Source organism: Myiozetetes cayanensis, unplaced genomic scaffold (genome assembly GCF_022539395.1).
Source record: "Myiozetetes cayanensis isolate MyiCay16 unplaced genomic scaffold, myiCay2020 scf1, whole genome shotgun sequence".
Classification (NCBI taxonomy): domain Eukaryota; kingdom Metazoa; phylum Chordata; class Aves; order Passeriformes; family Tyrannidae; genus Myiozetetes; species Myiozetetes cayanensis.
This window is the reverse complement of record NW_026086604.1, coordinates 48,628,985-48,656,969: the sequence shown is the minus strand read 5'-3', so window position 1 is coordinate 48,656,969 and position 27,985 is coordinate 48,628,985. Positions and strand designations below refer to the sequence as shown.

The window sequence follows — 27,985 nt, the reverse complement described above, 5'->3', positions numbered from 1 at the left end:
CATGGAAATGAAGTACAATTATTATTACTGTTCTAATATATGGAAGCATGCTGAAAAATTTCAAATACTACTTATGAATTAACACTTATGAATAAATAATTTAATTTTAAAATCTCTTTGCAGCTAGAAACTGGCCAAAAAAAGAAATGTAAATCAGATAGCAAATATATTTTGCTATCAGTCTATGGCAGAAAAATTCTTAGCTTCTACTGAAGCAAAAAGAAACTGACAACTTGAACTTGTGTGAGAGCATCTCACAACCTATAACAGATTTCATATCAAATACTTAGAATAACACAGTAGTAAAAAAAGGAACCATTGCTGAGAAAAACAAATAAGATACAAATAGACAGGTTTTGGCAAATAATGTAAATTTTATATATAATGAGATCAATATTGAAAAAGGACCTATTTCTTTATTTTATCTTTACTTTGATAATAATGTTCATTATATAGGACATCATCCAGCATACCCTTCCCCCATTACTATTAAAATTTCAGAGGCAGTTTAATCTTGTACCTGAATATCAGGTCTAGAAATTCTGTAGAAAGCTATATATTTGTTAGTAACATTACCAATGGAAGGTTATCTCTAAAGCTTGCACAGCACTTAAGTGCTTAACTTGGATTTGCCCCAAGTATTTTTATTCACTTAACTCCTACAAGAAGAAAGCAGACTTAGCATATAAACATTCACATCAGAAGGTGAAGGCAATTCCTCTTGCCACTACCACTAAGGACTTTAAAGCTGACATATCACAGCTATCCCACCTATGAGCTTACTGGCATGTTTCCTCTTCCATAAATGTCCACATTTTTACTGCCTGCAATATCTTCTTTTGTGTGGATGCAGAAGAGCTTTTTTTCATCCAGGGAGAATAAGTTTTTTCAGAGCCCTCTCTGTCTGTGGTGTCTCCCAGAACAGAGTGGAGGTGTTCACCAGGAATAATACTAGCTCAGTGTGAAAGTACCCAAGTTACCTTTACATCATGTAATGATGCCTTATCAGGATTCTGATTTAAATTTATCCAAACCAAAATTATTATTGTTGTTGTTGTTATTGCAAAGTCTCCTAACCCAGAAAACTTCAATGATTTTTTTTTTGTTTGCACTTATATTGTAGAGTTGTGGATGTTAATGGATATTGAAATCAGTAAATAGTGAAAGTTCTCTCCTTTGAGCTTTGTTACCACCTGGAAAAAAAAATTTAGGAATTTCAATCCAAATAGGATACAGGTGAGGCTATAGGAAAAGGAAGGGAGATGTGTATTAAGAAGTTAGCTGTAGTTGGATATTCAACCTTTCTACACAAGTACAACTATTTCAAATGCTAACAATGTGTCAAAAGGTATTTTAAGTAATGTGTTCCAGGAAACTCCATTTTTTTATTCCTTGCCATGAATTATATCTGCTCCCACCTTTTTCAAGTGAGAGTTCTTCAGTGTTAGATGTTAGGAAGAAATTCTTTACAGAGAGGGTGATCAGGCATTGGAACGGCCTGCCCAGAGAGGTGGTGGATTCACCATCCCTGGAAGTTTTTAAAAAGAGATTGGACATGGCCCTTAGTGCCATGATATAGTAATTAGAGTTGGATCAGGGGTTGGACTTGATGATCTTGGAGGTCTTTTCCAACCCAATCTATTCTATGATTCTATTCTATGATTCTCTAACTAGGTAAAGACCACCTGGAAGACTTATTTTGAATCACTAAGCAAGCCAATTGACCTTGAGATAGGTTGATAGATTCATTGTATTCACAGTCAGATAGTGTTTAAAAACTGATTTATTCTCAGAATACTTTACCCTGAACATCTTTTTGCCCCTAACTTACATCCTAACTGGTCTCATATTTTATGGTATAGTTAATTCCCTGCATGCTGAAACTACTTAAGTTCAAAGTCAGTACACTGGGGAAATCTGCACCTTCAAAATTATCTGCCATTGGTGTTATAGCCATCATTAGTTCAGGCCCTCTTACAGGCGGAAAGTTGTGTATGTCAAGAGAAAAGAGGTGAAGGAATTGTACATCCTGGAAACCAAGAACAGCGTGAAAAGAGGTCAGTCTTGCTGTTTTGTGGGGTTTTTATGGGTGGAGATAACATTCTTAATTGTGACCAAAGTGAGAGAACGTGCATGTATGTTGGCATTTAAATAACTTCAGTGTGCTAGAATCCATCTCTCCATTTCTTGACATAAAGTGAGTCTGCTCAGGTCACTTTCCAAATGCTGGTGCCACTTCAGGGATTGCTAGACCGGGGTTATAGCAAATCAAGCATCTGCATAACTAATAAACTCTTTTTTACATCCAGGAACCTTTTTTTCTAACGATATACTATGGCATGACTGTACTTCTTTTACGTTACACATTCTTTCATAGTAGCTTTTCCATTGTTTCTATATTTATTAGATAACAATTTCTCTTTCACTTACATTCTTTCAAATCTGCTACTATTGTTCAAATTCCCTAAAAGACAGTGTAAAGCTAGACAAAAATTCAAATACATTCTGCTACGAGCTTGAGCTATATTAATAAAGACATTCTGATTTAGTATGCTTACAAGCTAATAAATGTTCAGTATAATAGTTCTCATTTATTGTATATTTATTTTTCAGTTTAGTTTTTAGTACCATGTAAATTTTAATATTTTTTATTATTAACTATTAGCAACCCTCCTGGGAAATGAACACTTTGGAAGACATCCTCACATGTAATAATACATAATTTTTCAATGTGAAAAAGCAATTCTACAATGTATGCATCTCTAGACGTACTAGAACGAGAAGCTGAGGTGCACTGGACATTTATATTACCAAGAATCAGTTTTGTATGTTCTCCATGCTCTTTCATTGATAGCTGTCTTCATTTCTGTTTTTAATAGGTTTCTAGTAAATAGTGTGCAGTTAAAGTTTTATTTTCTTTCACTGCACAGTTTATTTTTCCCATCTAGTCACTGCTGAATATTCTAATGGTAAAACTGAGAATGGTAACTTTGCATTTGATTGTAGTGGAAATGCAGTGCACAAAGGCAACTGTACATTTCAGTTTTCCCCTGCAGAGTGGCAAGATTCTAATTTTCTCTGCTGTTTGGTTATAGGCTGTTTGTTTGATTTTTTTTCAAGTTTAGCAAGAATGCTAATGATGCTTTGTAATGGCATCTTTGTATTTAAATGATAAAGTTAGAAGAATCTTCCGTGTGAGATACCATTAGCTAAAATATTTCTTCAAAGTCATAAATTATATTTCCTGCACTTGATTTTTTTAAAAAACAAACAAAACCAAAACAACACAAAAAACACAAAAAAAAATCCCAAAACAAAACAAAAAAAAAAACCAAACCAAAACAAAAAAACCCAAAGGAAATTACATGCCCTTTTGTAGCTATTTACGGACTCAGAGAACACTATTAGTCTCTGAATGATTCAAACTCTTGGTTTTAAGGTACTGGTTTTCTGTACTTGGTGAATATACATCATCCACCTATCTTGAATAAATGCATAAATAAGCTCTGATGACTCTTCTAAAGTATCTTTGATTGCCCTTACTTCTATTTGTATGAATCCACTACATTTGCTTCCAAGTGTACTAAGTACACAGTGTACTAAGGTACATACTACTGGCTGAATGGTAAAACTATTGCAAGGAAAACTCTTTCTTCACATTAGCAATGTGAATTTCTCAAAATACAAGCCAGTCATAAGGCTACATCTTTGCTACAAAACACAAAGACATTTTTAACATAAGCTCTTCCTCTGTATTTATCAAATATCACTTAAATGAATTATTCAATAACTCTTGCCTGTTTATTTTCACACATTGCAAAGACCATTAGAATGATTTAACATACGTTGTTCAGTAGAACAAGGAATTGCAGAAACATCACAGAGGATGATTTGTTTCATAATTTTATAATAGGGTACACTTTTATTCTCCATGCCCTGTTAGTTACCAAAAAAAAAAAAAAAAAAAATTGTGCAAGGTCACTGGTGTTAGGAAGAACGTCTTTCATGGGAGTGAAAAAATAAATCTGTGATGAACCATATTCAGGACATTGTTTATCTTTCTCTCTATATCCGCCTTTCCTAATTTCTACCATGACTTTTTATTTTTTTCCTTTTTTTTTCTGAATAGAATAGTTTTGAAGTACACAAATTTAAGCATTATAATCTGCACCTTGATCATGCACAACTATTTTCTGTCTTTGTTGTTCCGGAACAAACTGTGGAATGAATGACCCAGCGTTTGACTGAGACGGAGACTGGGGGGAGAACTAGTTGTATGAACTAAAAATAAAAGAGATTAGAACAGAGCCTGAAGTTGGAGAAGGCCAGTGGAAGAACTGGTATGAGTTATAATGTTACCTTTTCCGAGGACACAAATTCTTTATAAAATAGCTAAATAGGTCAGGAGTTTTAAATTTGACATCAAAGTGCTCTTTTTCAGAGGAAGGTATGGGCTTTGGTGATAGACTTCTTGTGTCTGTATAGAATTTTAGGGCTTTATATTCCCTTAGTGCTGTAGAATTTAGTACTTTAATACTGAGGGCTTAGTCTAAATGAATGGAGTATGAGATATTTTACAAGATTCAAAGTAGACACCATAATTTTCTCCTCTTTCAGTACTGAAAGGCCAGATTAAGGTTTTTCCAGCCTTGCTGGAAAGGCCAGATTGAGGCTTTTCTTGCCTCTGATGCTCACATCAGAGTATGGAGTCCTTGCAGTCTTGACATGGTAGTGGATCAGTTACCAGCAGTAAAAAGAACAGCAATTCTTCCTCTCTAGCCAAGTCAGCACCTTCTGACAGGCCCCTGGAACAAACAGCCTCATGTTGGGTCAAATCGGTACCTTGCTGCCAAGCTCCAGTCACTTGCTGAGTTCCTCTGGAGTGGGATGTTGTGCACCACAGCCCGGGCCATAAACATGAAATTGTGGGGGCTCAAAAGCACATATTAAGCACATTTTTGGATAAGTTGCTTAGGTGGGGAGAGAAATTAAAATTAATGTTAAATTAGCTAAGAACCAAGAAACTCTAGTTATGAGCTAGGAGCCTGAAGTATTAGCCATTGCCTAGAAATGTGGTGAAGAGACTGCCTTTTTATTTTATAAAGTATGCGTGTGTCCAAAATTACTTAAGGAACACTTATTTATTAACTCTCTACTTTCATTTTATTTCACCTATGTTCTCACCATGTCAGAGTTAATGTCTAGAGAATTTTTTTAACAGTGATAAAAGCTTAGAGGTTTAGCACTTAAAAGGGCATTTATTCCCTTCCTTTGACACTGCCTCTGGATACAGGGATATGCATTCTTGTCTAAGAAAAAGTAGAGCTAGCAAAACATCAATGAAGCCAGCTAGGGAATGACAAGTTGATGAACTGCATTTTGAGCAGTGGTACAAAGAGCTTCTCAGAGGGCAATGTTTAAAACTTCAAGTACTAAATTGAGAGCGTATGCTCCAGGACAGAGGCCAAAAACCTAATTCTGTAAATGTTTATGTGCACGTTCCACCTTATCCTTATGAGTAACCTTGCTAGCTGTCACTGCACTGAGAATCTGCATCTAGAACGTGCTGAGCACTGGGCTCTCACAGCTTCAAACTCTCAGGGAAATAATGGGACTTGATGGGTTACATTCCGCTCGTACCAACCAGGAGAGAGAGAGGTATGTGCTTCAGTGTACAGATAAAACATTCTTTTATCACCCAGAGAAGTGTGTGATACCCTTTTTACTGAGGGTATGCAGAAAGTAAGCACTGCAGCTTAGGGCAATAAGGCTACTTTTCAAATCCTACACAGCTTTTCTCCCTGTCCTACTGCATCCTGCCTAACAGTCCTGCTCTTGAGCATACCACTGCGTAGAGTTTTCACCTTCAGCATCACACATATTGCATAATACTGAAACATTTGAAGATGGAGAGCTCCCTCCCAAACCATGTGAGCCCCTGTGGAAAAACCTTTCCAGAAAAGGGTGAATTTTTAGCCATATATACCACTTTCTGCTCACTTTACACTTGATTAATGTCATGGTTGTAAGAACATATGCAAGCATTAATTCTGATTAACTTTTATTGCACTTCTAGCATGTACTTAACTTTAAAAACTAATTGGCCTTGTTCCTGAGTTTAGATGTTTTATAAAGCGTAGCTGTCTGTGATTCTTCCTTCAACCTTTTAAGACATGTGGATTATGTAAAATTTTCAGAGCAATCAGCAGGTCGAACTTTTAGCCAGTTGCTTAACCAGATCAAATGTTTGTTCATTACAGAGAAAATTCTGAGATGCAAAAGTTTTTGATACCCTTCCATACAACGCATTTTGCAAATGCATTTTGTAAGTGATTTCTTGATGTTTTCACATATATTTAAAAGCTGAAATGGGTCCCTGAGCCCAGGTAACAAAATCTCAATGATAATATTAATGTGTTAGAAATGAAGAGTCTTCTATTAGCTGAATGAATAAGTTGGCCTTAAGCCTGAAGTCCCAGCTAGTTGCAGAGCTAAGCTTGTGTTACTGTGGCTAGCTTCAACCACATTCTTTCCTTGTGTTCTCTACTTCTCTGTGTGATTCTTCTAGAACCAGAGAATCATTCAATGGTTTGGATTGGAAAGGACCTTAGAGATCATCTAGTTATCTCCCCTCTGCCGTGGATTGGACCTTCCACTAGACCAAGTTGCTTACTGCCCCATCCAATGTCACTCAACAATGGTCTTGGACATCGATTTCTTGACCACAACTCTTTGCAACCATCCAGCCAGTTCCTTATGCACCAAGTGGTTCATCTGTCAAATCCATATCTCTCCAGTTTTGAGACAAGAATATTGTGTGGGACAGTATAAAATGTTTTGCAGAAGTCCAGGTAGATAATATCAGTTGCTTTACCCTTATCCACTAAGTCTGTAACCCCATCACAGAAGGTCAAAAAATTTGCAGAGCACAATTTGCCCTTAGTGAAGCCACGTTGTCTGTCACCAGTTACTTCCCTATTTTCCTTATCTTCCATCTCTAGTTTTGCTCTCACTTCATTAGCTCTCTGAAAGATACTATTTTATTCTATATTTGAAAAGCATTTGGAACATAAGAACAGATCATCTTGAGCATAGTTCTTAGTCATTAAAACAAAATGAATATTAAACAATCTCTTTTCTTTAAAGCCAACTACTATATTGGGGTACACTCTTTATGTGATTACATGGGGCGAAGAGGAATGAACTTTGCAATATATAGTTCATATTATGTTCACAGAAATGCTAAAAAATAAGCAGGCACAGTATCACAAGCAATTCAGAATGTGTTTCTCAGGATTCATGCTACCTTTAAGTGGCACTTGTTATCTTATCTTATGGTATGTAATTCCAGTAGGAGGAGAATGTATGTCTTTCTACTGTCTGCTGACAGCAGGAGATAATTCATCATCCAGTAAAGCTCTTTCCATCCTAGTTCTTGGCCTAAATCCAGATTGTCCTGGGTCCAGAATACACTGGCTTTAGCTAGATCAGCTTGTAATTGGCCTTTGGCTAACTCCTCTATGAGTCCAGTCTGATATTGGTATGTAACTACTCAAAGCTGGTTTATTTGATGCTGGTTAGATAAGTTTGTTTTCATAGAAAACAAGAAGAATCATTCTTTTTCTGAGTACATTTCAGGTTAGATTGATATTTTTAAAAAGTAAAGCAAATTATCAGACTCTTTATAAAAAAATGGTGAGATATATATATAGGAGGCCACCTTACCAGCTCTTTTGACCTTAAATTGTATTAATTTCTTCCCTGAATGAAATTCTTTCTACTTCAAATAGGCAGCACTTCCTTCTGTTAAAGCAAGTGAGAATATGGCAGTCATGAGTTTAAAATTGTCCATGGGATTTAGAACAGCTCATCTATGAAGAGCAGTTTAAAGACAGACTGTTCTTTGTTGCTATAGTCTGACACTTTCCATTAAAGAATCCTGGATGATAACCAGACTGCAAGGAGAAAACAAAGTACTAAATTATCAGGATGGGGTAACACCATGGTCATCTATCGCAGAGGTATTTATAACAGTGTTTAGCGATCTCTAGAATTTACTCCTTACTTTATTTTAGGGCTGCAAATTTATCCATTTAAATATACATGAAAATTGATACCAAAAAAATCTTTATGTTTGAATAGGCCTATTTAGCTGCTTTGGCAGAACAAGAGTATAATCTCAAGTCCTTCCTCCAAAACAGTAAAGATGAAGAAATGGGACGCTCAGTTTGCCTCAGGAGTCTGTTCCACAGAATAATAGAAACCCAGTACAGATGAAGTAACAGGTCAGATTGTTAACTTTAAGGAAACTGTAAGGCATTTTATCTCCCTCCTTCTTTCTTTCTTTCTTTCCTTCCTTTCCTAGACCTGATTTTCATTGCATTTATGGTAGGAAATGAAATATGATACAATTAAAACAATGGCATTTTTTAGCATAGGAATTTCTATTTCAAAACTCTACCTATTATTCTCTTGAAAGACAAAAGCATATATTACCACTTTTTATTCCAATTAACCATGAGAAACAATGTATCAGTAACAGATCAAATGGTTTATATGTGGCTTAAAGAGCAGCACTATTAAGTACTACATCAATGGCACACTCCTGACACTTTCTTTCCTTCAGTGATGCAGAAAGAACCACACCTGGGTTTCAACCCCAGCTTCAGTTTTCAAGTATGGCCATTTAAAAAAACCCTCTTTGAATAAATAAATGAAGGCAGAATTGAGAAGAAATCAACACAGTACCCTGTAATGCTACTGATAGTAATGTCCTTTGATATTTTACCTGTGCTTAAAATATTCTAGTCTCTTTGTTCATCTCTGGTCATCCCGGTGGCTTTTGCATCCTTATGATCACAGCAGTGTGTTTAACTGTCAGATATCGCACAATGTGATTCTTTCATGAACAAGTTCAAAATGGCACTTTTTCTTGCCTTCAGCTTCTCTCCACAATAGTCAGTGACATCGGCTTCATGGGTTCTCTGTGTCACTGAAGCAGCACAGGGAAGCTCCGTAGCAGAGGGTCTACTTTGAGCTGTAACTAATCACCAGAGTGCTGACTAAGCCATACTATGGAATCTGATTTCTTGTCATCAGCCAAACTCTGTTCCCCTACACCGTGGTGTTGGACGCTGCGCAGTGTTCAGGTCTAGCTTTTGCCAAAGGTTTCTGCATTCAGAGATGGTTCATTGTGTATGCATAGGGATTTATTCAAGGTAGCTTGCTGTCCTTTACTGAATGACATTTTAATGTTAAAATAAAATTTAATGAGTACTAAAAAAAGGAGCAAATTGCGCATTTTATTTTTATTTATAAGCTTCTAGGAATGAAATGTTACCAGGTCAGATTGAAGCTTTCTGTGTTGGAGTTCTGTTCTGCAGGAATGATTTACACAAGAACGTTGTCAAATATATTTTATTGTGGCCTCCAAACAACTTTACAAAATAAGCTGAGCTGCACAGCACTTTACAGGCACTTGCAGATTTTCAAGGCGGTGCTAGCTCAGCTGAAAACAGATTAGTTTGCTGATTATTAGAAAACAAAAATTTCTCAATAGCTGGTAGCTAGAACACTGAAATAGAGGAAGTTCATTTCCTCTTACAAGAAGATTTCTTGTTACAGAAATTATAAAACTTTCCTCTTCCTGTACATATTAAAAGTTAGGGTATTTTTGTGAGTTCACAGGGCTGCTTCAGCTTTCTGGAAGTAAGCAATAGCAATACACTGAATAAACTAATGTATGGCTGCTAGGAAGGGGAAAGGGCATTATCAGGATATAATTCAGGGGGAGCAGGGCAGTGCCACTCAACAGCTGCTGGCTTTCTAATGAGAACACTCCCTCTGAGTAGAGTTTATTCAGTCATGTTGAATAAACTATTCTCCTTGCTTCTAACAGATAAACACCACTACCACAAATATCTGGCAGAAACTGCCACAGAGAATGCAGAATAGCATTACTTGTTTTCAATACACACTTTTTTCCATACTCATTAATAGTGAACTTTTGAAAGCAGTGTGCATAACTGGTGTGTTCTATATACATAACTGGTGATTCTATATACATATACATGCACACTTTAACAAGAAAAGACTTCTCTGGAATACGGCTATGAAATTCTCAGACTGAGAATTATGAATTATGAAATCATAACCTGAAGTTCTCAGGTTATGAAATGCAAAAGTCTGGGGATTTCAAGGGATGTGAGGTGCCCTCTCTTTTTAAATTGCTAATATTAACCCAAAACTTTTAGTAGGACCTTCTGTACAAGAACAGTGGTTTTTGAACAACTGTAGATTTGTATCATTACCTGAAAACTTTGTTCTACTTGAGATTAAATATGTTGGAATATGTTCTCATATATTTTGAAAAGTATCATTAAGTAGCTTCTTCCCGTGTTGTTTTTGATTTGTTTTTAACTACAGACTTTCCATGAAAGATGATGACTTATAAAAACACTTAACTGTTATACATGTCCCTTTTGGTTACTGTACGGATTATGGATGGAAAATAGAAAAAATATTTCCTATAATCTGATATTTTATTATCTTATTCTGCTGCTACTTTCACCATACAACTCTTGTTGACTTCCATGGGAGGAGAAACAAGCCTGAAATATTTCTTTACGCTACCTTCATTGACATTATCAGCTCTTTATTGTACCTTAAAATATTTCCTTTTCCCTACTTGACTGACACCTTTATTGATGTAAGTCTTAATTATCGGTCTTTCTGGAGCTTTCTGTTAAAAGCTCTCCTCAAAAAAACCCTAACTGCGAGATACGAGCATATCTTCCAGGCATAAAGTGGAAAATGATTGAGCATTTTAAAAATGTGGCTTTAATCTCAAATATTGAGACCTTTTGATGGCTGTGTGGTGCTTACTACTTGATTTATTGGGATTCACATGAAAGGATCATGAAAAATGGTTAACAAAACAAATTGTTCACTCCTTTTCCTATAATGTAAAATAAATAAAAAACCAAGCACAAACCTCAGAAAAATGAACAATTCCACCTCAAAAGCTTTGGATGTCTTTCCATTTGCTTTATTGCAAATTTTAATCTCAATTTCTTTTATCCTGGGTTAGGTTTAATAAGAAAGCAGGCAACAGCTATCTCCTTACTCCCTTTTCTGTACAAGTTTATTGCATAACATTAAGCCTGGACAAATCTAGCTATCACTTTTTGACATCCAGTCATTTAAGCAGAGGGAGGGAGCTGAGTTGTCACATCAGAAAGCCCTGCTGAATGTTCCTAGGACTTCTCTCCAGGGCACTGGTGCTTTGAGTAAAGGCCTTTGTTTTAAAAATCTTTTGGTGGTTGAAACAGACCAAGGCAGATGCAAATGATAACACTACTATTAAAATCTAAAACCAGAATATTGGGGTCCAACTCTTTTTTCTTTTTGTATTGATACTCAATTTTCTACCTGCAATGGTAGCCATGGTCTCAGTTTGGCTCTCAGTTGACAGCTGTAAGCTCTTTGATGTGCAGTTGGTCTGAGCAGAGAAGTATCTTCCACTATTACCTGTTATAAGAAAAGAGTAATTCTAGTTCACACAGTACAGAATGATGGTTTCTGTACAGACTACATGGCAGTTTTCAGCTAGCTCTAATTGCTTCGTGCTATTTGTGCTGCCTGGAATTAATGCAGATATAAAATATTTTTATCTAAAAATACCTTACTTAAAATCTTAAGTGAGAGACAATTTTTTACATGATTGCTAGTCTTCTCATTCATAGAAAGTTCTTTTTCTGTTTCCCCATTTTTCTGTCAAAAGAAGCAAAACTATTGTATTGCACTTCACTTTAGAATTATATGCTTGTATTTAAAAAATATTATAAGCTATTATACCTCTCCTTAATTAAGAAATTTAATGTAGGCCCTCGATGGAGATGCTTACAAACTAATACGCACTTTGTGCTTCTTTCAGGGCTTTCAATATCTGCAAAAGTATTTTCATTCTACTGAGGGAATTACAGGGGTTTGTTAGTTTAAGCTAATTTTCCTTCCTCTCTCTTTATGCTTATTTGTAACATTGCTGTTGATACCACTAAAATACATTCTGGTATCTGAAAATCACAGCAAATTGGTTTTTTTTCTAATACCAAACAAAGATTTGGAGTGCTGTAGGGAAAGATGGCATTCTCAAATCTTCTGTTTTACATCTTCCCAAAAGGGAGACCCTGCTGAGAAGCCTCTCAAGACAACTTCTGACTTATTTCCTGATATAAGTTAAAAGTCACAGGTTTTGTGGAATTGTGTGTTTGATAACCTAAAGATCACAAGAATAATACTTCCAATAAAGTACTTGTTTTACTTCGAAATCAGAAAATAATATGTAGCAATTGCAAACGTTTGCTAATCATGAAGGTTTTTTCTCTATATTAAGTAATTATGCTGAACTGACACTGTGTTTGGATTACTTGCTACCCTTTTCTGATTTTTCTGGATGCATAATGAGTGGATCATCAGGTCACCTTATCATCCATCTTTAACTAACCAGTTAACAGTCCGTGTGGATGTAGAAAGTGAGCTGATGTCTGCTTACCTTTCCCTCGGAGGGCACCTGTCATTTAGGAGTCACTCACTGGGAACAACCACTCTACTCTACACCCTATTAATTTCTTCATGTTAGCCATTAGGACAGGGAAAGGAATTTACTGCAGTAAAGTGGTTTTTATAGCAACTAATTAGGTAACATGAGAGGGGGCAACCCACACAATTCAACCACCTAGGACAATACTATCTTCAGTGCAGCCCAATAAAACGTGACAGACATACAACGGCCATGGTAGATACTAAACCTTTTCAACCACAGACATTTAAAACATTAGGAAAGTAAAAATATTTAAAATAAAATTTTCGAGGCAGATGTCTGCTTCAGGGCACTCAGAGGAGGAGGAGAAAGCAGATTTTTAGGCTGAATGGTTCTGCCATTAATCAGATGAGGGTAGAAGCCAGCAAAGCTATTCTTTTGCCTCTATTGAAGATACAAAGTTCAAAAATACTGAGGTGCTGGAGCAAGTCCAGAGAAAGACAACAAAGTTGGTGAGTGGTCTAGAGGGTAAGTCCTATGAAGAGCAGCTGAGGGAGCTAAGTTTGTTTAGTCTGGAGAAGAGGAGGCTCAGGGGACACCTCATCACTCTCTACAACTACCTGAAAGGAGGTTGTAGCCAGGTGGGGGTTGTTCTCTTCTCTCAGGCAGCCAGTGATAGGATGAGAGGACACAGCCTAAAATGCACAAGGGGAGATTCAGGTTGGACATCAGGACGAATTTCTTCATCGAAAGGGTTGTTAAACATTGCAATGGACTGCCCAGGGAGGTGGTGGATTCACCATCCCTATAGGTGTTCAAGAAATGACAAGGTGGTGATCAGTAAAAGGTTGGGCTTGATGATCTTAGAGGTTTTTTCCAACCTAAATGATTCTGTGATTCAGTAATTCTGCCCTTATAGCCAAACTACGTTCTTCCCTTGCAGCAACACCTGATGCCACAAGGGAATGAGAAGTGCACACATCTGGTCTCCATCTTTGTAAACCTGACACAGATGTGACAAAGTTAAAAACAAACACAGAAAGTGGTAGCATCTACTGTGTAGAAGACGTATTTTGAATGTGATAGTGAAACTTTGTTTTCCCTCTATGCTCTGAGCAGGCCTCATCCTTCACAGCTCTCAGCATGCCTTAGTGATTCGTGTGCTCAGACAGCTGGAAAACTCGATGCATTCCAACAGAAACTGCTCTGGATATGCATGGGTTGTCGTGACAGTAGGTGGAAGAAATGAAGCACTGAGGAATTGGGAGAATATCACTGCTGTGCTCTTCATGTTTCAGTTGTTCTGCTAATGCCCAGTCTGGAAGGAAAATGAAAATAAAATGTAAAATAAATGTGGTACTCTGGCAGTGTTTATATAGATGGTGAAAGGTAAATATAGAGGCATGAAAGGTCAGATAGGAAAAGAGATGGAGGGCAATTGTTTTGTAATGCAGTGGAGAGTGAACCACAGTATTTAGACATGAAAAGTGATGAGGTTATATATAAAGTTATAGGCAAATACTTTTCAGACCAGCACATCTCAGAATCTTCAGCATCTCTGTGATGAATTTAGATGGCTCTTTCCCAGAAGTTAATGGAAGATACTCATCTTAAAATCTCAACCATTGCTTAGTCATCATTTTGCCTGTGTCAATAAACTGCAGACATAAAGTTGTATGATCATTTATTTGAATTCACAGAGAAAAAGAAATCTTTGTACAGATGCAGGCCATCCAGATATTCACACCTTTATGCCTCGGTCATGGAAAGGTGATTCAGCAAACAAGGACCACTAGCAACTTCTTTGGCCTTAAGACTTCGGACTGAGACCTGATGGAGCAGTTCTGACCCTCTCTCCAGTAGAGGGCAGCGATACACAAAAACTCACCGTATTTTCCAACTGAAAAATTTGTAACCTGGTAAATAGCAGCATATGGAACGAATTCATGTAAGCGTGCATACAGATTAATTATGTAGTAACCGCTGTCGATATGATGACCTCTTTCACCATCAGTCAAAGCAGAGAGAACTTCCTTCAAGAAGAAAGAGATCAAAGTGGGAGTGTAGTACATAATAAGGTCTTTTGCATTTGGGGTCATTTGATAAACAGAAGAATTTTGAAGATATTCATACTGAACTCTCTCACTTATCCAAGCCATTTAAAATGTTTTCTTTCAGAATCCTACTTTTCTGATCTAAAAACTATTTTGGAATATTTTTCATCCAAGCGTTGCTTTCGTCATCTGTTTCTTGCTCACAATACATTTGGTTACTGTCCTTCCTGAAACCCTCTGCTTCACAGTCTCTTCTCAGTTTTGTTCATGTGTGCCATCTCTCCCACAGCCAGGTGAAGAATCTTTCCTTGCATCTTGGAAATCTTCCCTCTAATTTGCACATCTTTGGGGACACCCATGAGTACTAGGACTACCAGTACAGTCAAGTGTTATGCCTAAAATCAGAATAGTTAGTGGCTCACAAGACCATCTACATCATTATGTAAAGCAGCTTGAACTTCTTATTTCTCCAGGATGCAGATTCCTCTAGAACTATCAGGTGAGAATTTACAACAAGACTTCCTTCTCCTATTCTCTTGGCCCAGTCAGACTGAAGTCAGGTAAGCAAAGAGAATCTGGAAAATTGACTAAATAGTTTAATTCATAATAGGGAGTGCAAGTAAAAACAAAAGAAGCAAAAATTACCTTGCTGACTTATATTTTGAGGTCAGATCATTTTATGCATAAATATCTCCTCTTTCCTCTTATTCTTCAGTCTTCAAAGGAAATTGTGCCTACTTTATTTTCTGGAAGTTTGGATGAAGGCTAAAAATATCTTACCTGTTTTCATGACTAGCTACTTACGACTACTAACTAATGTGACCAACCCGTGTGATATAAATATTCTCACAGAACTATCACACGTAAAATGACTAAATCTGTTTTGTAAATTCATAGGCCTACGGAGGGCAGGCTAAATCTTCACATAATTACATAGGAAACATTACATAAATTCTACTCTGAGGTCCTTGCAGACCATCATATTTTAAACAAACAAGTTATGACAGATTGTAAACTGGCTTGAAAATACAGTTCATGATAACAAGTCAAAAAATTCTTGCTAAGTGATAAAATAATATACTGCATAGGATAATGCTGTATGCACATACACCAAAATAAAACAATGAACCATCTACTATTTAGTTATTTGCCTTGGTTAGGTCAGATTCAGCATCTGTGCTTCAGTTAAACAACTAAGAGAGTATGTGTGCTTTTATTTTATATGAACAAACAAATGATATGGCTTTGGGGTGCAATTTGGTTTTTTAACAATGTCATTCGGACTTGATTTATACAACTTATTAACAACAAATTTAGTCTTTTTCATTTTAGTGAAGGACTACTGGGAAGTCTCAAAGCATTTTATTGTCAACAACTAAATCCTAAGATCAACCATCTTTTCAGTTGTTTCCTCTCTACATAACCTACATCTACAACTAAAAAAAAACCCCAACAACTATTTTTAAATAGATTGACCGATTTTTTTCCCCAGTCAACTGGTTGATTGTTTGATAATTAACAGAATTATCAGGTGTCTTAATTTCCTATCCTACCTAGCCTTTAGATATGATCTCTATTTGTAATTAAAAATGTCAACAATACTTCATCCTTTCCTCCTTGTTTTACCCCTAAGACATTAGGTCAACACTGTCCATTACAAACAGTGCATTAGTATAAACAGCATAGCATATGATATTGCCACCAATTTTTTTTCATGCTTGTCATTTAATGAACCTTTTTCTATGACCAATATTAACTTTTAGTCCATATGTATTACTTGTTGGGTACGAAGAATAAAGTATCAAGCACATTTCTGACAAACTTTTCCTGGGTTGGGCCTTAAAGACATCCTGAAACTTGCTGGCAGGACTCACTAGTAAATTTAGGACTATAGGATTATTGTGAATATTCTGTTTTAGCTCTTTCATGAGTTTTATAACAAAATCTCATTTATATGCATATATGTGGCTATACAGCCAAAAGATGGATACAGTATTTACTATTCAGCAAAGAATTTATTTGACCCAGTGTTCAAACACCTTTTAGTAGGTCATAAACCGTGGCTGAAATCTGAGTGTACTTGACTGGACACGTGAGTATCAGGGTGCCCGCACCGTGGCCTCCATGAGCACAGCCTTTCACCGCGTTTTCACTTTCTGTAACGCTAACACAAATATTTATAGTTGTACCTACAGCTCTCACAAACACCCAGCTCACACTCCGCACTGCCAGCCCCTGCGCCCCCAGACCCACGGCCGTGCCGCCGGGCGCCCCCAAGCTCGGACGGTGGGGACCCGCGTACTTTTGGGGGTCCACCTGTCGCGCCCCCGCCTCTGGCTGCAGCAGCAGCAGCCCCGGGAAACGCCGCGTCCCCCGCTCCCGCTCCCCGCCGCGGCCGTGAGCCCTGGGTGGGGGCGCCGCATCCCCGTCCCACGCAGGGCATCCCTACTGCCCAGGGCCGCTCTCCGGGCGGCATTGTATGGGCAGAAATGTGGGGGTAGGTGTTTTTTTTTTTTTCTTCCAGCTGCTTCCTGCCGGGCGCCGGTAGCCGGGCTAGCAGGATCCCTTGGGACGGAGGCCCTGGGGGTCTTTCCCGAAGGCACGTCCTTGGGAGCGGGCGGGAAGGGCGGTCGGGCGTGCGGGGCTGGCGCGGAGGGGCAGCCCGGCCGCCGCCGTAGTAGCGAGCTGCTCCTCCGGTGGTTGGGCTGGGGAGCGCTGGGCTCCTCCTCCTCGTCCCCCCCAGCAGTGCACAGCCGGGCGTGTGACTGACGAGTATCCCCCTGTCTCTCTTTTCCTTTTATTCCTTCTTTTTTTTTTTTTTCTTTTTCTTTTTTTTTTTTGCCATGGGTACACACACTGAGACACGCACATGACAGCACTTGGGTGCCAGCGCCGGTGCATCGCCAGGAGGGCTGTGCTTCACTCCGGGCACGCATACACGCATGCTGCTGCTGCTGCTGGAAGTCTTTCTACACGGGGATTAGCAGCCGCCTCTCGCTCTCTGTATTTCCCCGTCTCTTTCTTCTCCCTTCCTTCCCTTTCTCCTTCTCTCCCTCAGACGCCTGACTGACGGACGGCAGGCAGGAAAAGGTAAATGCGGGCGTGCTGTTCGCTGACGGTTCCGAGGGGTGATGGTGCTCGGAGGCGTGCTGCGCGGTACGCCCTCCGCTCGCCGGGCAGCCTGCCGGGCTCGCCCGCCCGCCCGCCTGCCCTCCCGCCGCGCCGGCGGCTGCCGCGGCCGCCGCTCCCCGACACTCGGCGTTCTCGGGGGATCGGGTTTTGCCGCGAGAGGTTTGGCTTCCCCAGCCTACCCCTTTCCCTTCCCCCGGCTCTGCGAGGCACAGAGGTTCCCCGCTATTGTGCTGCTCGCACTTGGCACCGCGGGTGCGAGCGTGCGGGAGCGCTTAACCAGGGGTTCGCGGGATGGAGGTTGGCTATTAATTGCTGTCTGCGCCGAAGAGGAGAGCGCTTCCTCTGGCAGGGAACCCGGGCATTATTTATTAATCGGGGCTGGAGAGTGGCAACGGGAGGACTAGTCGTTGTCCCCGCGCTGTGTCCCCCCTCCCCGTTTGCTGCATCATTCAAATGAGTAATTCCTAGCTGGCCTTGTGTTGCGGAGCTCTATCCCCCCTCCGCCGGGGCTCTGCCAGCCGCCGTGGACTGCCATCCTCCTTCTTTGCCCCGGGGGGCGCCCCCTTCCGCGGGGAGCCTTGCGGGCGAGCGACGCGGGGGCATCCGCTGTTCCGGGTCCTGCCCCGCCGTCCCCCGCAGCCCATATGGAGCGCCGGCTCCATAACTAGTTGTCGCCAGTTGTTCGGGCAGAGTTTGTCCCGCGCCCCTCCCCGGCAGGACGAGAGCAGCAGGGTGGATGTTTGCCTCCCCCCGCGGCGGAGCCCGAGTGGTGCGGGGTTTCCGTGCAACCGAGAGGTCCGGCACCGCGCAGCCCCGCCGAGCGCACCGCGTCCCTCGGAGCTTGCCCGAACCCCAGTCCAGACTTCCATGCCCAGAGGCGCGGGTGCCCGGAGAGCGCCTCAATCCGGCAGGGGACGGGAGGAAGGCGGTGCTGAGGAGCCTGCGCTCCCGGGCCGCTTGGGCAGCGGAGCGCCCCCGGTGCCGGGAGGGGGAGGTCGGGCGGGGCAGGCGCTCCCCCATCCCGGGGACCTGGAGGACAGGTGTGGGCGTTTAGAGGCGGAGAGCCTCCGGTGAGCGCCAGGGCAGCCCCCGGGGCGGAGGTTAAAGCGCCCCCCCGGAAAGGGCAGGCCTCCCTCGCCGTGCCGGTGCCCATCACATCGCCGCCCGGGCAGCGGGAGCGGTGCTGCCGCCGCGCTCCCGCCGAGCGGGAGCCGAAGCGAAGTGGAGCGGTCCGCCGCTGTCCCTCCCATTCCCCGTCCGCCGGGCAGGCGAGGCGTTTAGCGAGGTCCGTTATGTAATTACGGCTTTTTTTTTTTTTTTTTTTTTCTTTCCTCCTCCCTCCTTCTTGTTGCTATTACTAAACCCGGCTCAGGATGCCGGCAAGGAAATGGCTACATAGTGCCTATTTCTGAAGGAGGCCGATGGTTTTATTTGGTCTCGGAGAAGAAAAAAAAAAAAAATTTAGTAGTTAATATTTAAGCGCTTTGGTTTCACGCATGATCTATTTTTGGACAATCCCATCTCATTCATGTTGTTTTCTACACCTGTCAGAGGTGCCTAAATATATTGTTAAAGACAGAAGGTTTTTTAAAAAAAGAATATTAATGCAAGCAAAAATGGTGAGAAATGTAGTGTACAGCATATGAAGTTGATTACATATATTAAAGAAGTAGTTGTTTAACTTATAGACTACTTACAAGTGAAAGGTAGGTGTGCTTGTAGGCATGGTGTATGCTCAGCTGGTTGTATTGGATTGTATTTGAATGTTAATGCACCTTTAAAAAGGTGACACTAATTTCCACTCCTGTGTAGGCCCGGTGTGTAAGTTTAAGGTATTTCCCCTCTTGTAAAAGACTTTAAGTTTGAACAGTGTTCACTGATCCAAGGGATCCGAAAGTTTAAAGACTGCATGTTCAAAGATAAATAGGATATATATTTGAAGATAAAATTGCTGCTGGTAGTGATGATTACAGGAAAATTAGGAATAGTTAATGGCAACAACACAGTTTCTTGCTTTTTTTCTGTAATAGCTTAGTTCTCTTGTCTCATACTGCATATTTCAGATGACTATTTAAATTAGGTAACTAAATTAGGTATTTAAATTAGGTAACCATTTAAATTAGTATGAAATATTTAAAACATATGGGAGCAAAATATGCTGTTTGTTAGAGAGCTTATCAAGTAGTTTAAAGGGTGCAGTAGTGTTCCATTATATATATATATATTCTCCTGAATTAAAGTTTTCTTTTTTTTGTTCTTCACCAGAACTGTACATGTTAAATATTAATTCAAGGCTCACTCTGGTCTATCTCTTGTGGGATTAACACTCAGAAGCATATCGATGTAATCTGTTTGTGTTAAGCTTTGCAATGTTGTTCTTTCTGTAAGGTGGTGCATTTCAGTGCAGTTCTGGCTAGTGATCTTGCCACCTGGAAATACAAAAAGAACTACATGAATAATTCATAAAACAGTGTAATAAGTAAAGATAATCCTGCACCAAGGAACAGTAGTAAGTAATCTCCGTGGAATTTTTTCGTTTTAATTTTCACCTTGATCTCACATCATCCAGTAAGTCAAAATTTCACCAAATTGAAATAGACAGATGCAATGCCCTCAGAATGGCATTGCCATTTTAAGCAGATGGGAGCTCAAGGCACTTTAATGTGAGATAGTTTATTCAGCCCTTCATCTCTAACCAAACTTAATTTTTACTGCCTCTGTTGTATTATCTCTCAAGATTTAAGAAAGCTATTTTTGTCAGGGGCACATAATTATTGCTTGTTCTCCTCTTACGCCAAATTTTGCACTTGTGCAAAAGCTCATCCAAAGAAACCTGAAAAGGGGATCTCCATGGTAACGAGAGAGAGAGAGTAAGGATTTTTCCCTCACCATAGGTCAAGACTAGACGCCCACCCATTCCTTAACTTGTAGCAGCATTCATTGGCACCTTCCTCTTAGTGGTTATTTTGTCTCCTGGGGTGTGCTTTTTCTGTTGCCTCATGCTTCCAGAGAGGTGCTCTCGAGAATGCTACGCTGGATGATCTCTGCCTCTGTTTCTCCCTGCTCTAATCCTCCCTTCTGCTTACATCATATTTAAGTGTTTCTATACCTGTGTGATTTTGAGAAGTAACTTTTTTTTCCCATCTGTTTTTTGATTTGAAGACTTGAAGTCTTGTGTCTAATTCTGTGTAATAGCTGAGAGAACCTTACTCATTAGTCCACTTCAGATGAAAGTGCGTTCATCTCTTTTTTCTCTGTTATTGGTCTTTTTGGAGTCCCAAATGTTTTGTAGCAGCCAAAGTAGTCTACTTCCTATCATCAGGGAGCAAGGCTGAATTTTATTTTTTGAGTCAGTATGTGATATGTGATACCAGGGCTACCGCTTGGTGAGGTTCAGGGTAAAAAGAGTTTCTTTTGCCCTAACTCTGTCATCACAGAGCAGTAATATGGAACACCTTTTTCTGGGGTAATTTTGTTTTGTTTTGTTTGTAGGTTTTGTGGTTGTTTTTTTGTTGTCGTTGTTTTTTTGTGGGTTTTTTTTGTTGTTGTTGTTGGGGTTTTTCCCTTCTCTTCTTTGAAGAACTCTCTGCCTACACTGTGTCTCTGTCAAAACTGAGATGAAGTGAACTCATTTTATTCCAGATAATCCTGTAGTCAGACACTTAAAACTTTCACTGAGGATATAACATATTTTCTGTTCCTGTTTTCCTTTCTGTATTCACTTTTTGTAGCTATGATCTCATGAGAGGATACCAAATGGCTTTTTAAATGGTTCCCTTAGGCTACTGGTGCACCAGGTCTCTCTGGGCATATCTCCAGTTCTTTTGCCTTTGCCTGTGACATAGCTTGGGATAATTTGAAAACATCTGCTAGAGCAACCATCTTAATATAAGACAGCAGTCATCATTTGTCACTGAGCAATATGTCATTTGTGGCTCTTTAACTAGAAGACAGATGCTGATGCTGACTTTGGCCTTCTTAACTTGTGTAGCTGGCAGATTGTCTATAGAAACACTTTGCAGTGCTTTGAAATCATACTATATTTCTACTTCTCTGTATCTCTGTGTTTCTTAAAGAATTGCCTGTGTAATTTGAAAATCTGCTTAAGAAGCCACAATGATAGCAGGTAGGACTGCATAATCTGGCTTGCTAAGTAAACTTAACTTTATGCATCTCTAACTTTATATGGTATCTTCTGCTAGATGAGAACCATTTTTGAATAGTTGCCTCTGAAGCTTTTTCTTTAGCCTTTGTATATGAGAAACTTCTGATCTCTTTCTACCTGGTGCCCTGTCCCTGCATTGGTAGCATCTCAATGAATGTTATCCAGTCCACTTGTTTCCCTCCTATTGAAAATTTTGCTGTCACCTTTAATTAACTTGAGAGGTTCTTCATCTTCTGACATCTCATGCTAAGGAAACTATAGATTTGAGAAATTAACTTCTAGCTGTGTGAAGGAAATATACACTTCTAGATATCTAGATCCAGATTTGGAATCTCAGTTCCTGTGATTCTGGTGACAAAAGTGTGTGCCATTAACTCATAACCAAAGGTCTCAGTAGTTACAGATGGTGTCTTATACCTAGAAAGTGCTTTTTTTAAGTTTTGTGGGTTAATTTTGAATGTAGGTTGCAGTAGCTTGAGTAGCCTGCAACATCTTACAGGTTTCAGCATCTTAACATCCTGATGTGATGGTTGAGCTGGATCCAGTCAAGGCTTTCTTGAGTTTTTCTTTCTATTGGGAAAAAGGGAGATTAAAAAAATTTTCCAAAAATTGTACCTGAAAGTCTATTTAATATTCAGGGTGTAAATCCTCTCTGAAGGAATTTCAAGGCATGTGCTGATAGGATGGTAACTGAGTTAATTTTCAAATGAAGGGAGTATTTGTTTCAGCCAGCTTCCTGAGTGTGACTTCAGTTGCTAATTCTGTGCTTGTACACACTTTCTTCCCATGTGTCTGTTGAGCTCTTTGGATGGAACAGGATGATGTAGATCTGTCTGATTGGAGGTCAATAAGAATAAGAGACAATGATTAGCAGTCTCATGTTGTCGTGGTAACTTCTATTTTAGCAGTGTGCATCCAACATTGAAAGTCAACACTGAGAATTACTGTCTTGTTACTGTTCTGTGTGTTTCTTCTCTTTTGTCAACAGAGAAACAAAAAAGGGGGGGGAGAGAAGAAAAAAATTAAAGATGAAATGAAGATGAAATCCAGGTCTGATTATGGTAGTGATCTCAAAAGAATCTATTCATGCATAGCTGGTCAGCAGGCAGTGTTTATTTGCCTTTCTCCACCCAGAAGTATTGAGTGCTCCACAAACACATGGTGTCTCACAGATATCCAAAGTATGAAAGAATCTCTATGTTCTTTTGATCCTGCAGTTGAAAGAATTTTGGAGTCCTTGCACCACACCATTTGCATAGGGTGAGCTTCAATTTGTGTTTTATAGAAGAATGCAACTCCTGGTTTTCTGGTGCTGGAACTGCATTGGTGCAAAGGTTTCAAAAGGATATCAAAGGAGATCCCTTATTCTCTTCAATCTGTGTCTTCTGGTTTTCTGTTCACTGGGCATGATGCTCAGGCACGATTTGGTCCTTTAAAGGTGTCCACTCTTGTTGCATCTGATTTACCTCCATAATGTTATGGGGTTTTGTTTGTGGTTTAGTTGTTTTGGGGTTTTTTTGTAACTATCTTTTAAAACATCACTCAATTCCACTATCATATCCTGCGTTCTAAGAACATACCATTGGACGAACTCTGAGCAATCTGATCCAGTGGAAGGTGTCTCTGCCCAAGATGGGCTTCGGATTTATGTGATCTTTAAGGTCCCTTCCAACCCAAACTGTTCTGTAGTTCTGTGATCTACCTAGCCGTTCCTTCTAATAGAACTTTACTTGGCAGAAAAGTGTTTACTGCCATATACAGTTTATATATATATATACATTCATATACAGTTTTGTAAATAATAGTGATTAATATCCCAATGTACCTTTTTAGGGGCAATGGGATGGCAAAGTAGAATTAAAAAGGGAAAAAGCACCACAGCAAGGAATGAAAGAGGTAGAATTAGAAGAATTTATTGTTATTCTGTACAAATGAAGTATTGCAAGCACCATCATTTCAAAACAATTTAGATTAAAAAATGAAGAGTGATTCTGTAATTCCATTTATTCATGGAAGAACTTTACAACCATAAAATGTAATATTTGAGAAGATTGTTAAAGTTATTTTCCAGATGGTGTATGTCCTTTAATGACAGTAGCAAAATAGGGTTAAGTGATTATTAGATTAGTGGTACTTTGAAAAGTACAGTATGTATACCACTGTATGAAATTTAATACTCCAGAAGAAGAGATGAAACATCTATCTAGGAAGCATTGTAACTTCTAGTGAAAATGATAAATTTCTTAAAAATAGTGATATGGATACCTACATGATAAAATGAACTCGAGTGGAATTATAAACTGGAGAACCTTTTTCTTACACATGTGGATCTCGCTCTTTCTTGGAAAAAGGATCAGTGCAGGTTTCTTTTCCTAAAACAAAAACAAACAAAGCAAACAAACAAAAATCCAAGCCACAGAACAAACAAAAATCCAAGCCACTGATACTGCACTAGGGAGAGACTACTGAATGGTATTGAAACCAGCTGACTGTCCTCTTAGTTCAGAAAAAACAAAAGTTTTTGATTCCTGCAATACCGAAATCTTATTCTTGTATGAACTATGGTTCCATCTTTCACTTTTTCTTTTGGGTTAATTTTTGGGTTTTTGGTTTGGGTTTTGGCAGGTTTTTTGCCCATGAAAGCTACTTTAAATATGTTATTCTTTGTAGAACTCATTTTAGTATCCATCTAAAGCCATTTACAGAATTGCAGAGGCAGGGCAGTCCAAGACCATTTATTTCGCCTTGGGCTGAAGTGTGAGTTGATTTTCTTTTTTTTTTTTTTTTGTATGTAAAAATTACGATTTTTAATTTCCCCCCTCCCTGCAAATCTATGTAGTGTTTCTTATCATACTGTGATGGTGTGTGGTCTGACTTCCAGAATCACTTGTATGGTGTTCTACATCTCCATAGCATGATATAAATGTTTCTACTGGTAATACACGTGGTGTGTGTTTACAGAGAGAGTTGTATAGCAGAATTATATATTAACAAAGGTATTTATTCATTAAAATGTTCATTCGTTTGCTGTGTCAGGCTAATAATTTCTCAGTCTAGGATCAAAACCAATAACATTAAGCCTGCAAGACTGCTGGCACATCACAAATATTCTAATGAGCTCAATAAAAAAAATTACATTTACTATTCTATATATATGATTAAGTCCTTCATACCGTTTGTCTTCAAATAACATGTATTTTTAGGAAAAAAGAAGATATTTTTATAAAGGCAGATGGATAAGAAAAAAAGGAATAGTAATTTGCACATTTCTGGGTTTACTAGATTTTAATAATTCTCAGAGGTAGATTTAGAAAAAATAAGGAAATGCCATTCCCACTTTTAGAAATTCATGTGAAAAAAAGCCTTGCACAGTTAGCAATGAGATCTTAAATACAGAGAAAAACTGAACAAAAGGACATTCTGCAGTATTCAAGTACTTTGGTCATTCACAAAGCCGGTAGTATATAAGGTACTTCTAAAATCAGTGCAGCAGGCTGTAAAAAAGTTAAATTACTTTCCAGAGGATGTTTTTGACAGAATCATGGCAAAATATGAGATAAAGTTCTTGACCTGATTCTTTGCTCTTTATGCTGACTGGCATTTTGAATATGAACTGCAGGAGCAGGTCACCTGCCCAGTATGAAATGTTTAATATTGAGCTCCAGTTGGTCAGGGCCATCTTAGAGGGACTTTTTTCATCAGAAGAAATGCTGAAATGCAGTACCAACACACTTGTGTGTTACACTTGTAGAGTCCTTCTGACGACAAAAATATTTGCTAAGTGATTACACAAGGATCACAGCATTTCCACAGGATCTAGGAGAAATGAATTACATCATGTTTATTCATTCTGTGTTTCTGATGCCCCCATGACAGTGCAGAGCAAAGCATGGTAAGAGAAAGATGAAGGTTCATCTCAGTGTCCATTTCTGTTTCTTTTGGAACTAAAAGAAATTTGGCATACAATGAGAAGAAAATTGGGAATTTGTTCTGTGTCCAATATTCAGTTTTTCTAGCAAATCTGTAGAAACTCTAATTTGCTTTTTGCCCTTCAAATTTATCTTTAGTTTGTTTCTTGAGATGCTATAAGACCAAAGTAATTCATCTTTTCCCAAGGACTTTCAATCTCTCTAAGAACAGAGAAACTAATATGAAGGAAAGCCCACAAATATAAATCTGATTTTTTTTTTAAAAGCTTCAATATTATTATTCTGTAATGGTGTGATGCTAAAGTTTATCCTCATGTTTAATCCAGTGCATAATTTAAAACAAATACTACCAGTGATCTCTATGTGATACATGTCCCTTATGCAAGAAAGAATGTTTCAACCTGAGGTTATTGCAGAAAACCCCAGTATTTTATTTTATTGCAAATTAAGGGATACTGATGAATAAATTGGATATGGATTTACTTCTTCATTCAACTGTGATTCTTCTTTGTTTGGGATAATTTGTTGTATAATTAATTGATGAATCTGACAGATCTAGTTTAGCCTTTCTGGCATCCTTAGCATAGAGAGTCCTTGCAGCTGATTTAGACGTTGGTTTGAACACTTGCTAAATGGAGAAGTGCCCTGGTTTTGAGCATTTGGGTTTGGTTTAGTTTTTTACTTCTTTGTATTAAAGTGTGAACATCGTGTTGACTCTGGTATTGTGTGTACATGAGAGCTTTGTGTTATTGTAGAACATCAATTATTTCAGATTTATCTGTCGAATTTGCCTTAACATTTAGTCTAACCATAAACTGCTCCATACTCTTCTTTCCTTCCCTATCCAGCTCTTGACAGCTACTGTTCACATTAACGATATAGTTGATAAATGTGGAGTACCTCTTCAGGCTTACATGTGCTTTGAATTTAGGTTTAAGTCAGGATTGACCTTTTGATGGGGATTTTTTTTTTCCCTCAACCATAGGGAGAACAAAAGTGAGAGAATGAGTTCTCTTTAAACTCCCTTGTTCTTGATGTTGATCTCTCCCTACTCTTTGGTCTTGTAGGGAAGGCTGAAGAGAAGCTGAGATTAGCTGTTCAGGCACATGGGACGCTTCAAAGAGCTCTTCTTGTGTTTCTTGTGGCAGCAATGAGAACTTCAAGGAGGAAAGGTGAATTCCTTTTTGAAAGGTATTGAAGGCAGTAAGTGTACTCCTCACTCCCACCTCAGGGCTGAAGTGGCAACTTTAGCTATTGCCATCAGGTGGCCTTGAAACATGAATTTATAGATCTGATAGCTTAAATCAGTAGCAAACTCCACAAACCCTAGGTCAGACCTACAGCACTTACTCACTTAACTGCACATACGTGGCAGACCTGACTAGTCACAAGTTCACTTCTCAATAATAATCTATCAGTGGATGTGTTATTAGACAGTTTTTCTGCATAGTCACAGTGACTGGCCAGAATTTTTAGGCACCAGCGGCACAGTTACACTGCACTCATGTTTTTTACAATAGTAAACACCCCTTACTCTAGGTAAAGGAAACAGCATTTTTAAACAGTTGGATATAGGCAGATATGAGCTTTCTACAGAATGTAAATAACCAATATGTTATTTAGTATACCATGTTTTATGGCTAAATAAATAAATGCAAGATGCCTGTAATAGAGCTGTATTGTAAAATCTAATATGATAATGCTTTTTCCAGCATAGCAGAGCTCAGTAATTTATTTGGTATCATGAGTACGAATCATTCTATTTTAGTGGATACAAACAAATTGCTTTACATTCATGTAGTAATTTATTACTCAAAACTGAATGCATGTTTTGTGTGATACTGAGATGCTTGAAATATTCATTTTATTTATATGGGGTTTTTTGGGGGAAAAAAGTAAACCTTTCAGCACACAGTATTTAAACAATCATCAGGAAACATTTGATTCAACAATCAAGAGAACAGTTCTTGATCTAATTGAATTTCAATGACAAGTTACCCTGGAGCCAAACTGGGCCCTCCTAACATCCAATACTGAAACTTTTGTGTAACCCAAATGCTCAGTACTTTCCAGTTTGTTCACCTGTAATATGATTTTTTCTAAGGTAAGCTGCCTGCTGTGTGTTTTGTGGTAGAAAATGTTAAGCCACAGTATTAGACAGAAA

At 38.9% G+C, this 27,985-nt stretch overlaps 1 protein-coding gene across 3 annotated transcripts in view; it reads left to right on the top strand.

Annotated features, from left to right (window-relative positions):
- The first annotated feature begins 17,337 nt into the window (after nucleotides 1–17,337).
- The window catches only part of DLGAP1 (DLG associated protein 1), a 410,602-nt gene continuing 399,954 nt past the window's right edge, over nucleotides 17,338–27,985 (top strand). For 2 of the 3 annotated variants that reach the window (XM_050322101.1, XM_050322111.1), the window contains exon 1: nucleotides 17,338–17,685. The gene's annotated coding sequence lies outside the window, so the exon portion shown is untranslated. The remainder of the gene's footprint in view (nucleotides 17,686–27,985) is intronic. The other variant, XM_050322126.1, reaches the window with a different exon arrangement.